Source organism: Mustela nivalis (genome assembly GCF_964662115.1).
Source record: "Mustela nivalis genome assembly, chromosome: 18".
In the NCBI taxonomy this organism is placed as follows: domain Eukaryota; kingdom Metazoa; phylum Chordata; class Mammalia; order Carnivora; family Mustelidae; genus Mustela; species Mustela nivalis.
Window position 1 is genome coordinate 28268913 of NC_139037.1, and position 12522 is coordinate 28281434.

The 12522-nt window shown below is 37.9% G+C and overlaps 1 long non-coding RNA gene across 1 annotated transcript; it reads left to right on the forward strand.

The window, feature by feature from the left end:
- Window positions 1-6373: 6373 nt before the first annotated feature.
- On the forward strand, window positions 6374-12180 carry LOC309853726. The gene is made up of 2 exons (XR_014305900.1): window positions 6374-6465; window positions 11743-12180. It is a non-coding gene; the product is annotated as an uncharacterized lncRNA (long non-coding RNA).
- Window positions 12181-12522: the final 342 nt, after the last annotated feature.

Below are 12522 nucleotides of genomic sequence, written 5' to 3' on the forward strand. Positions count from 1 at the left end.
TGATGGATTGTTAATTGTAAAGGTAGATTTTTATGATATTCCTGCCTGTATCTGCTTGATGTAACTGACATACTTCCTGAGGAAAACTTGGGACTCTCAAATCCATGATGTTGAACCAACCTTGCTCACGTGACATAAATCCCATTTATACAGCTATGGTGAATAATCTGCACTTGTGTTATGTAATTCTTTTTATACATTGTTAGATTCAATTTGCCAGTATTTCGTTGAGGTTTTTTTTGCATCTCTGTTCATGAGAGATATTGGATTTTAGTTTTCTTTCTTCTATAATTTCTAAACAGCTTTTTTCTGGTTTATTTATTTATTTATTTATTTTTTGGTACTATGGTAATTCTGACCTCATAGAATGAGTCAGGAAGTTTTCCCTCTTCTTCTGTCTTCCAAGAGACTGAAGAGAATTTGTAGAATTTATTTCTTAAATGTTTGATAGAATTCACCAGTGAACCCATCTGGGCCTAGTATTTTCTGTTTTGGGAGATTATTGATTATCGAGAATCAGTTTCTTGAATAGTTAGAGTTAGGCCTATTCAGATTGTTTGTTTATTCTTGGGTAACTTTTGGCAAATAGTGTGTTTTAAGGTATTGGTGTACTTTATGTTAACTTTGTGTGCTTGGGTTAACTTTGTGAGCATGGTGTTCATAGTATCCCTTTACTATCCTTTTAGTGTCCATTGGATCTGTACTGATGTCCCCCTTTCACTTATATTAATGATTTGTTTTCTCTCTCCTTTTCTCTTAATTAGCTTGGCTAGAGGATTATCAGTTTCATTAATCTCTTTCAAAGAAATAGTTTTGGTTTCATTGATTTTTCTCTATTGATTTCTTGGTTTCTGCTATATAATTGGGTTCTGCTCCAATTTTTATTATTTTTCTTCTGATTATTTTGGATTTAACTTGCTTTTCTCTCTCTAATTTCCTAAGGTGGAAACTTAGATTATTGTTTTTAGAACTTTCTTTTTTTCTAATATATGCATTCAAAAGCTATGAATTCTCCTCTAAGTTCTGCTTTCCTTCATCCCACAGATTTAGCTAAGTTATATTTTCATTTTCATTTAGTTAAAAATGTTTTGAAATTTCTCTTGAGATTTCTTCTTTGACCCATGTGTTATTAAATTTTCAAATACTTTGATTCTTTCAACTATCTTAATTAGTTTCACTAAATGTAATTCCAGTATAGTTTGGGACCATATATGGTAGGAGACCTATTCTTTTAAATTTGTTAAGGTGTGTTTTATGGCCCAGAATGTGGTCTGCCTTAGTGAATGTTCCATGTGAACTTGAGAAGAATGTGTATTCTGCTGTCATTGGATGAAATAATCAACAGATGTCTATTATATATCTAGTTTATTGATGGTGCTGTTGAGTTCAACTATGTCCTGACTGATTTTCTAACTGCTGGGTCTGTTCATTTATGATAGAAGGGTGTTAAAGTCTTCAACTATTAATAGTGGATTCATTTATTTCTCCTTGTAGTTCTATCTGTGAATATCCACCCATCCATCAGTGAATTCTTAGGTTCTCTCCATGTCTTGGCTATTATAAATAATGCTGCTATGAACATGGGGGTGCAGTTATCTTTTTAAGTTAGTGTCTGGTTTCCTTTGGGTATATTCCCAGCAAGTGCATTGATGGATTATTGGTAGTTTTATTTTTAATTTTTTGAGGAAACTGCTATTTTCCGTAATGGCTATACTATGTTGTAATCCCACCAACAGGGCTCAAGGGTTCCTTTTTCCTCGCATCCATGCCAGCATGCGTTATCTCTTGTCTTTTTGGTGATAGTTATTCTAACAGGTGTGATGTGAAATCTCACTGTGATTTTCATTTGCATTCCCTAATAGCTAGTGATGGTGAGCATCTTTTCATGTATCCGTTGGGCATTCCTATATCTTCTTTAGTAAAAGGTCTATTCTAGTTTTTGGCCATTTTATAATTGGATTATTTGTTTATCTTAGATTTTGCGTATCTGTTTTGTTTTGCTATTGAGTTGTATGAAATCTTTATATATTTTATGTATATTAGATATTAACTTCTTATCAGATATATAGACATTTCAGATATATGAAAATACTTTTCCCCATTCCATAGGTCATCTTTTCATTTTGTTGATGGTTTCTTTTGCTGTGCAGAAGCTTTTTAGTTTGATATAGTCCAATTGCTTGTTTTTTATTTTATTGCTTATGCTTAGGTGTGATTTTTAAAAATTTTTTACCAAGACCCAAGTCAAGGAGCTTTTATCCTGTGTTTTCCCCTAGGAGTTTCATGGTTTATATTTAAGTCTTTAATCTATTTTGAAGTAATTTTTGTGAGTGGTGAAAGATAGGAGTTTCACTCTTTTACACTGAATTTCCAACTTGCCCAGCACCATTTATTGAAGAGACTACTTTTCTCCAGTAGTTATTCTTGCCTCCCTTATTAAATATTCATTGCCCATATATGTTTGGGTTTATTTCTGGGCTCTAAGTTCTGCTCCACTGGTCTATTTGTTTTTTAACAAGTACCATACTGTTTAATTACTGTGGTTTTATAATATAGCTTAAAATTAGAAACTGTGATGCCTCCTGCTTTGGTCTTTCTGAGGATTAATTTTGGTATGCAGGAGATCTTTTGTGGTTTCATAGAAATCGTAGGAATGTTGTTGTTTTTTTTTTTTTTAAGATTTTATTTATTTATTTGACAGAGAGAGATCACAAGTAGGCAGAGAGAGAGAGAGGAGGAAGCAGGCTCCCCGCTGAGCAGAGAGCCCAATGCGGGACTCAATCCCAGGACCCTGAGATCATGACCTGAGCCGAAGGCAGCGGCTTAAACCACTGAGCCACCCAGGCGCCCCAGGAATGATTTTTTTATTTCTGCAAAAAATGCTGTGAGAGTTTTGCTAGTGATTGCAACTGCATTTAATCTTTTGGTAGTATTGACATTTTAACAATATTAACTTTTTCAATCCATGAACATAGGATACCTTTCCATTTATTTGTGTCTTTTTCAATTTCTTTCATCATTTTCTTATATTTTCATCAATGTCTTTGGCTAAATTTATTCATCAGTATTTTTTTGTATTTGGCGCTGTTAAAAATGGGATTGATTTTTTTAATTTCTTTTTCAGAAAATCTGTTGTTAGTGTATGGAAATACCACTGATTTTTTTATATTAATTTTGTATCCTGCAATTTACTGAATTCATTGACACAGATGTTTATTATCAGCTTGTGACAAGACAAACACTAAAGATTAGGAAAAAGACTGGAGACACTTATAGCAATTTGACATTGCCCTGAAATCTGAGGGCATGATTTTGTATTTTACAAAAATTCCAATCTACAGAAGAGTAGAGTTAGAAATAAAATCAAATAAAAACAAACTGTTGGTCCATCACTACAGATAGATGGGAAAGCATGGGACAAAGAAACAGTTGAGAAAATGGTGATTTGGGGTAGAAACAATAGACTTTTGCAGGTGTCTGGAAAGTGCCCTGAGTGCCCAGGGAAGAAGCTGGAATAGCTGGAATACAAATACAGAGAGAAGGATGATTAGGGAATTTCAGAGCAGACATGATAGGAAGGGTAGAGAGCATATGGGAGAGCAGAGGCACCCCCCCATCTTCCTTCTACCTCACCTCTGCTGTCAGAGTGATCTTTCTGAAATGGAGATCTGATTTTATCACACCCTTGTTTAAACCCTTCAGGTAGAAGGGCGCCTGGTTGGCTCAGTGTGTTAAGCCTCTGCCTTTACCTCAGGTCATGATCTCAGGGTCCTGGGATCGAACTCCGCATCGGGCTCTTTGCTCAGCAGGGAGCCTGCTTCCTCCTCTCTCTCCACCTGCCCCTCTTCCTACTTGTGATCTCTCTTTGTCAAATTTAAAAAAAAAAAAAATCCTTCAGGTAGATACCCTTCTGCTTAACACTCCTTTGCCCCTCAGCACCATTTGCAAGGCTGCTCAGCACCGGACCAGGGGACCCCCTTAGCATTGTTGTCCACCGTCCCAGCCAAACATCCTCCCCGCTCAGCGGCTGCTTGCCGGGAACAGACCCCAGCAGGCATTGCTACCTCCTCACTAAATAACTCTGAAACCAGCATTGGGAGAGCTCAGGGATGGGGCAGAGCAGGGAAGAAGCTCACTGAGGTTAGCCCACAGGCTGTAGTTTGTCAACCCTTGCTCAAAGGAGAGAGAGTCTCCCCATTCTCCTGCCCTGTCTCTAAACAACCTTCCAGAGACCTCGCTGGCTTTACCTTCCCTGAATCTCCCCCCTGTAACCCCCAAATAGTACAAACAGTGTGTCATCTGCTTCTCCTTGTCTCTCAGTAGCAGAAGCTTGAAATGTCCTTTACCCGTAAAGTGAAAGATGCATGGCAGGCACTGAACACCGTGGGAGTGTTTGTAAGTTTAATCCTTAACCTGGGTCTTCATGAGAGATGGCTGAGATTCCCACAACGGAACTGTTTGGGAAGGAAATGTTGCCATGAACCGATTCTGGAATGACAGTCTCACTCTACTCAGGTTCAGCTGGGCTGTGTAAATGTTGGAGCCGGAGAGTCAAGTTAAACTTTTCCTAAACTGGGGTACCACTGGGACTTCAAGGAGATGCATGGCCATGGTCTAGATAGACTGTCTAGAATTCGCAGCTGTGTGGAAAACGGCATGGTTTACTAATGTCTTTGAGTTAATAGAGCAGTAGTCGGTAGTACCTTAAGGCAGTAGACGTTGAAGGCAAGCACGCTCATTTCCATGGTTATATACTCTAGAAAATACTCAAACCAAAGAGTCACGTCAATTAAAATCCAAAATGATGGGGTTACTAAAACTGTGACATAACCAACACCAAACAAGGGGGTAAAGGAAGATACAGACTTTGTCACCTGCCTCAGTCCCCAAGCGGCCCTGTGGAGGTCACCTTGCCTCCCTATCTCCTTGATGTCACAATTCAGGACGTCCTCTGTCATCGTGACCAGATAGGACCAGCTAGTAATGATGCTACAGCCCAGGGAGGGGTGAAGCTGTAACCCTGACTTGGTCCTCATCATCTCCTCATGCTATTTGGAGACTGGCCACAGTCCCCTACTCACAAAGCAAACCAGCATTTCCTGCTCTTAGTTGCAGTCCTTGTCAGTGCATCCTTTGTAGCTGGCAGTGAAGCAATGTCCTTGAAGCTTTCCCACTCTTTCTCTTTCATTGTGTGTTCAATATCTAAACATTCCCAGGAAGCACTGATGATATTCCTGATATTTCCCGCTTTTAATTTATAGGACCTTCAAACCACTTAGAAATTATATTTCTGGGCCACATCAATTTAGTGAGCACCTACCAAGTCTCTATCATGTAGTATCAAATCAGAATAGTGTAGAATATTATTTTGTTGTAATACAGATGCATAGGCTAGCTTGGTTTTCCTATAGGCTCTTCTCATGAGTGTGACATGTAGCTATTTAGACTTTACCAGAAGGATATAAGCTAGTGACTTTAATACCTCCTTTCTCACCTTTTATCTTTGGACATTTCTTTTTGCCGCCGAAGTCCATTTTGAATAAATGTATCCAGTCTGAAGAGGATGGGTTTTAGTTTATTCTGATGTTGTGTGCTTTTATGCTTGAATTATTTACTACGGGTTTGGTTATTGACCTATTTTATTTGTCATTTTATGACATACATATTTTCAGTGGAGACGCTTAGGCTAAGCTATATTTATTTATACCACAGTACATTAACCATAAAACTATCTAACTACAGTAAAACCACGGTAATCTGGAACCCTCTAGGGAGTGAGTTATACAAGACAGCCAAGTTTTAAGAATTAACTTTAACTATTTGTGATGGAAGCCTTTTTAAAAATGGATCATGCATTTCCCTCTTACCTTGGAAACTGAGTCTCATTGAACTTTGATAGTAACTCGTGGTCATTGGTGAGAATTATCCTGTATAACAGCTCTCATTTAAGGAGTTTTGTTTTATTTTATTTATTTTTTAGTCTTTATTTTTCTCAGTTCTTTTTCTCATTTGTTAACATTGTCCTGTTTCTTCAGTTGCTGTCAGCTGTATTCCTTACCCGCCCAACCCATAATCTTTCTTCTGCCCTTCACATTGCTGTTTTTATGCTTCTGTGCACTTGGGGACCAGCGATGGCACTCGTTAGAATACAGGCAGCCCCGAGAAAAGATGGGGCTGTATAGTATATAGTATACACATACTATAGTGTATACACATACTATAGTGGCGTATTAACTGGAAGCTGCTCTTGTCCCTCCAGAAACCCCTGTTCCCTCACATGTCTGTGCTCTGTATATTTTAGCCAACAGGATATTTAATTGAGGGGCAGCTGCTCTAACTCCTCCCCTCAACATCTTCTCTGCTTGGCAGGACTCTGCAGAAGTCCCCTACAGGAGAAGGGAGCTCTGGGCCTCGTGTCTGCGACCGAAGGCAGCTAGTTGAACACTCCTTAGAAGAGAAAATCAGGTTTAAAATAGACCTCATTTTAGTTCAGAGTTTATTAAGTGATGACTATATTGTGATAATATCCTGATAGTTTCCTTTTCTTCTTTATCCTATTGCTTCTTCTTCCTTTTTTATAAAATGCCTAAGCTAAAACCTTAATTCTAAAAGAATCTCTGGTCAAAACTGTGGAGTCCTTAATTATTCTGATTTTTTTACAAGGTTTTATTGATTTATTTGAGAAAGAGTGAGAGCATGATTGGGGGGAGGAGGGGGAGAAGAAGAGAGAGAAGTAGACTCCCCGTTCAGTCCCAGGACCCCAGGGATCACGGCCTGAGCCGAAGGCAGATGCTTAACAGACTAAGCCACCCTGGGTCCCCAGTTATTCTAATTTTTTAAATGCACATGATTATGGATGCATTATATACATCTTTAACTTCACATTCTTTGCACAATAACAGAATGAAAAATGCATTGTTAAAGGTCCCAATAGGTGAATGTTAGACAAGAAGTCTTGGTTCTTAACGTTTCCATGATGCTTTGCCACTTCTCCAGTGTTTTCATCATGTTTTCTTATCGAGTCGTTGAAACAACGCAAGGATTATATTGTCCCACATGTCAGTACCTGGAGATCAGAGGTGTGGGGGCACCTAGTGACCTGCCCAAGGTCATACCACAGTGAGTGCCTTCAAAACTGGGCCCAGATCCTCTGCTTCCCCCGCCAGTGAGCTCCCTCCCGCACACTCCCAGCTCCTACGTAATTGGTAATAGGTGCAACTTAGTTCCCAATGTGCAGACTGGAGCTACCGGCCTCTCTGAATAGATCAAGCATGAGATCATCCAAAGTGAGAGGAGGGAAATTCGATGAGTATATAGATCCTGAGGGGAAAAAGTCTGTTGTCCTGTTGTCTTCAACCAGCCCTGATCTGCTCCTGCCTTTCTGGGATCTGAAGGACCTGCTGGTCAATAATTTAAGGATCCTGGGACAAAACACAGATGCTTTGGTTATTATGTGAATAACTGTCCAGGATTTTAGGGAGCCTTGTATTGTTTTACTTAGTTGTGTTTGGACATAGATTAGTACTGTTAATGAAATCCTTATTTTTCAGAACTAAGTAATAAATTATTTTGGACTCATTTCCTACCCATTCCTTAATACAAACAATATCTTCACCACTTGTGTCTTTATTTTTAGATCTTAAAATTTGAGCTCTTCTTTGGGCTGGAAATAAGATAATTGGCAATGCTGGATTTAATCTGTCATTTACAAATTCTGTGGCTTTTTGTTTTAAGAGTTGTTAATGATTTAAAAAAAAAAAAGAATTGTTAATGATAGGCCATATTAAGCCTATGGCCGGTAGTTTTGAAGGTCCGATAAGATGCTGTCTTTATTGAAATAAACCTTAAGCAGATGTATATTTTTCTTTTCATTTTTATGTGTAGGTGTGTATTTGCGAGCAGACTGGAAATGCTTCCCAAGGAGTCTCCCCAACCTCCCAAATTCTAAAATACTCTCATTATCTACTTTAGTTCTCAAAAAATCAGAAATTTAGGTTGATCTATTTATATTAACAGACGGGTACTATCAAGTTAATCCAGTAATAAAGTTCATTTCTCAAAGATGTTACTAAAATCTTCAAAATATTAAAGACTTAAACCCTAAAAATTGGTATGGAAATGATTACACGTTCCCTATTATTTTCCCCCTCTCTCCCAGAGTGATTAATTTCACTTTCCGTGTCTTATTCCATGAGCTGTAATGCTTTTGCTGAGGTTCCTAATTCAGTGAAACCTGTTTAGGGGATCATCTCTGTTAGAAAGACAGCTGCCGAAAAGGCATTCACTTTCCGAGCATGGATTTTAGATTATGCCCAATCAAGACTCGGAACTGGCAGAACACCTGTCAGAGACGTTTTTCTACAAGGAGATGGTCTCTTTAATCAGATTTCATTGCACTTCAGAAAAAGGTTCATTTAAAAATGTGGGTAAAACAGCATCTGCTTTTATGATTCATCCTCACCATACTTTTAAAGCTGAGAAACCAATTTAGAACTTATTTATGACATTGTTCTGCAGTAGAAGGAGAAAGTGCAACAGCGTGTTGAAAAGGAAGAACTTTCCCAGACGTTTGGTTTGGAACTTTCTCTTGTGACAGAAATGTCAGAATTTATTTTGAGGGTTTTGTGTGTGTGTGACTATAATTAACGACAGGAATTCTTACGGGTAAACTTTTTAAATGGCTAAGCTAAATTGTGAATACCCGGAATGAAATCCGGGGAGCCTTCCTCTGTTGAAATCCGTTGCATTTATCTGGGAACAATGCAAAGCATTATTGATACTGACTGGTGTTTAGAGAAGCTACGCTTGACTTTCAACTCTGCTCTAATTAGAGGCACCGTTAAGTACATAAAATGTAGGTACTTCCTCACATCTGCACACTCTACTGAGTGTAACTATTAGAAGACAAACTTCATTCTGCAGACCGGAGTTTAATGGTATAACTGTGCAGACCAGAATATCAGTTAATTTTCAAAACATTTTATTCTACACCAATTAGCTCAGGTCCTGGAGGGCAAAATGACAAGAGGTTACTCGTTCACTATGTATTTAATTAATTGAAAAATGCTCAAATTGCTTTTACAGTTGTTATTAAAAAGTAGAATCAGTGTTGCCAGTGCTCAACCATAATTGGAACCCCAGGGAATTAAATATTTAGCATTAGTAATGTAACAGCACTTAGGACACAAATTTCTATTTTCGTAATGAAAGCTATACACTGTGAGTACGAGTGGCTAAGACGACAGCCATGACAAGTGAACCGGCCTGGGATATTTCAATAAGACACCTCATTGGACAGCAAGTCTTACCACATTACTCGTTTGTAAGAGATCTGCAAGTTTAATTCCCAGTAGAAACCCGTTACCCAAGTATTTAGATTCCTAATTGCATGCAGGATGAACAGTTGGGCAAATGTCTTGCCATAAGTGGCTGAAATGTATAGTACTTTCTAAATAATCCTTTATAAGTTCATGCCTTTGTCAATTTAAAAATAGCAGGACTGTCAGGGAATAAAGATCTTGTTTGTTTTAAGTTTAATTACATTTTAAGCGTAAATGCTTTCAATGTTACAATGAGAAAAGTTGGATACTGGGCTCTAATGAGCCGCGCTGGTAGACGGCTGAAGGCCCTAAGGGATTCCTTCCGTAAATTAACTGGATAAAAGTACTTGGTTAGGATATAGTTGATGGCTGAGCCGTTCTTAAAACCCAGTTATAGAGCTGTCTCTCCCTCCTGTTTTCATTCTAAACAGGCCCTGTAGAGACTTTAACAGCTGCCTGTTACAACTGTTCAACTTGTCAAAATGTATTATATTACTCCACTAATAAATAGCATTAAAGGGTATTTGACTTCATTTCTCATTTTCAGAGGGGATCAGGTTGATAAACACAACTGGCTTAGGCTGGCCTTATTTTAATTTGTTTATGTCATCTAAGTAATATTGAAGGCCCGTTGTTTGAATTTTGCAAACATTTTCCAGGGGACGTGAAACTCACAAAATAGTATGGACATTGGAAACAATTAATGGAGGCTATTTGTTGTAGTCTTTGTCCTTGAAAGACGTAGGACTTTGACATTTTTAGCCCACATTCAAAGTGTTTGCAAAACCATAACTAAACTGACACCCTTTGAAACACAACTAGACCAATTCCCTTGCCACTCATTCCATCTTTTCTTGGGGGTGGTGAGCTGCAGGATGACTCGATCTCCTAATTTTCTCTCACTTGCCATTGTCTCTATATCAGTGTTTTGAGAATGTATCCAAACTGACCGTGATTTTCTTCTATTTTATGTTTTGTAATTTTTAGAAAAGTACATGCTTATTTTAAAACAAAAAGTTGAGGGGACCCCTGGGTGGCTCAGTCGATAAAGTGTCCAACTCCTGATTTCATGGTCTCAGGGTTGTAGGATTGAGCCCCAGTTGGGCTCTACACTGAGAGGGGAGTCTGTTTCTCTCTTTCTCCCTCTCCCTCTGCCTCTCCCTCTGCTCACGCCCTCTTCTCTCTCTCTCAAATGAATAAATCTTTAAAAAAATAAATAAATAAAACAAAAAGAGAAAAGAAAAATGTAAGAGTTTATTGGATAAGTTCTCCCTTTCTCCTTCACCCCTGACCCAACTTACCTCTGTGGTAGTCACTTTTGCGAACAGTTTGATAACATGTCAAGCATTAATGACAATTTCTGTGCATATATACATGCTCACATGCAGGTATGTATGCATGTGTATATATTATATATAATATATTTAAAGAACAGAATTTGTAGATGTCTATGACTTGTTTTTTCCCCACCTAATTTGTCATAGACATTGTCCTATACTGGTGCATAGACATCGTCCTATACTGGTGCATAGATCTTCTTCCTTTTAATAGCTAATTGCCATTCCAAATTTTGGAGATATGAAATTTATTTATCTACTGCCTATTGATGTCATGTAAAATCATCTCCAGTTTTTTGTTAGGGCAAATAGTGCTGCAAACTTCTGAGTGTGCCTAGGTGTGTGTGTTTGTGGTATGCATGTATTTGTGCATGTGTTATAGAATATTGAACTAATATTTATTTATAAAAGATTTTATTTATTTATTTATTTGTCAGAAAGAGTGAGAGAGAGAGAGAGAGCACAAGCAAGCAGAGTGGCAGGCAGAGGCAGAGAGAGAAGCAGGCTCCCCATTGAGCAAGGAGCCCGATGTGGGACTCAATCCCAGGACACTGGGATCATGGCCTGAGCTGAAGGCTAGGACTTAACCAACTGGGCCACCCAGGTGTCCCTGAACTGATATTTAGTGATTACTCTGCGCCTGGCATTATTTGAAGCACTTTCCACATATTAACTCATTTCATCATTATAATAAAGCTTTAAGATGGATTATTACCCCCATCCCTCTTCTACATAGAGGAAAACTGAGGACAGAAGGTTAAAGAACACCAGGGAGAAATCAGCAGAGCCAGACTTCAAACCCTAGAGTTTCAGCACACCAGAGTCTGAGTTCTTACCCAATACAATGTGCCTGCAGAAATATCTTGTGCTTTTTCCTTGTAGTATGACTTTCCTTATTGGTGATTTGAATGTAGTTTTATGTATTTATTGCCCTTAGGTTTCTTCTTCAGAGAGGTGAACTGTTCATGTCCTTTGCTCATTTTCCTGTAACATTATCGTCCTATCAAATTACAGAAGATCTCTATTGAGAATGGCTACTGACTCCTTGTTATACTTTTTTTAAAAGATTTATTTATTTATTTTAGAGAAAGAGTGAGTGGGAGGAGGAACAGAAGGAGAGGGAGAGAACCTCAAGCGGACTCCCTGTGGAGCATGGAACCTGACATTGGACTGGATCTCAGGACCCTGAGAGTATATACAACTTGAGACAAAATCAAGGATCAGATGCTTGACCGAGGCACCTAGGCGCCCTTATTCCTTGTTATACTTTTTAAAAATTTTTTTCTAAGTCCGTTGTTGTATATATACTTGGTTTTATTTTAATATTGCCAAATTTTATTATATGAATTGAGGTATGAGAAAGCCTTTTACTATCTCAAGATTAGAAGTGTGGTTTCCTACATTTTCTACTACTTTTAATTTTTTTGATGTTTTGATTTTTAACTCATGTGGGATTTACTTGGGTGTGTGGTGTGAGATAAAGATTAAACCTTTTATTTCTGGTAACAACCACAGGTTCCTTCTGTAAAGCATCTGTTCTTTTTTCTCCATGGTTTCATATATGACCTTGGGCTAATGCTATATTCCACCTACACCTGTCTCCAGATTGCCAGTTCTTTGGAATATTCCATTTGTCTAATCCTGCAACATCACACTTTTTTTAATCATTAGAATGTAAAAGAAAGCTTAAATCTTTTAAATTTAAAAAAATAATCCTTATCAAGAACTCTTAATCTTAAATTATAAAAGCAATATGGACTTATATTAACCAATGCAAATAGTTTAGAAAGGTATAAAGTCATGGTAAAGAGAGATGTCTATGTCCTAATTTTCAGAACCTGTGAATATGTTCCATTATGTGGCAA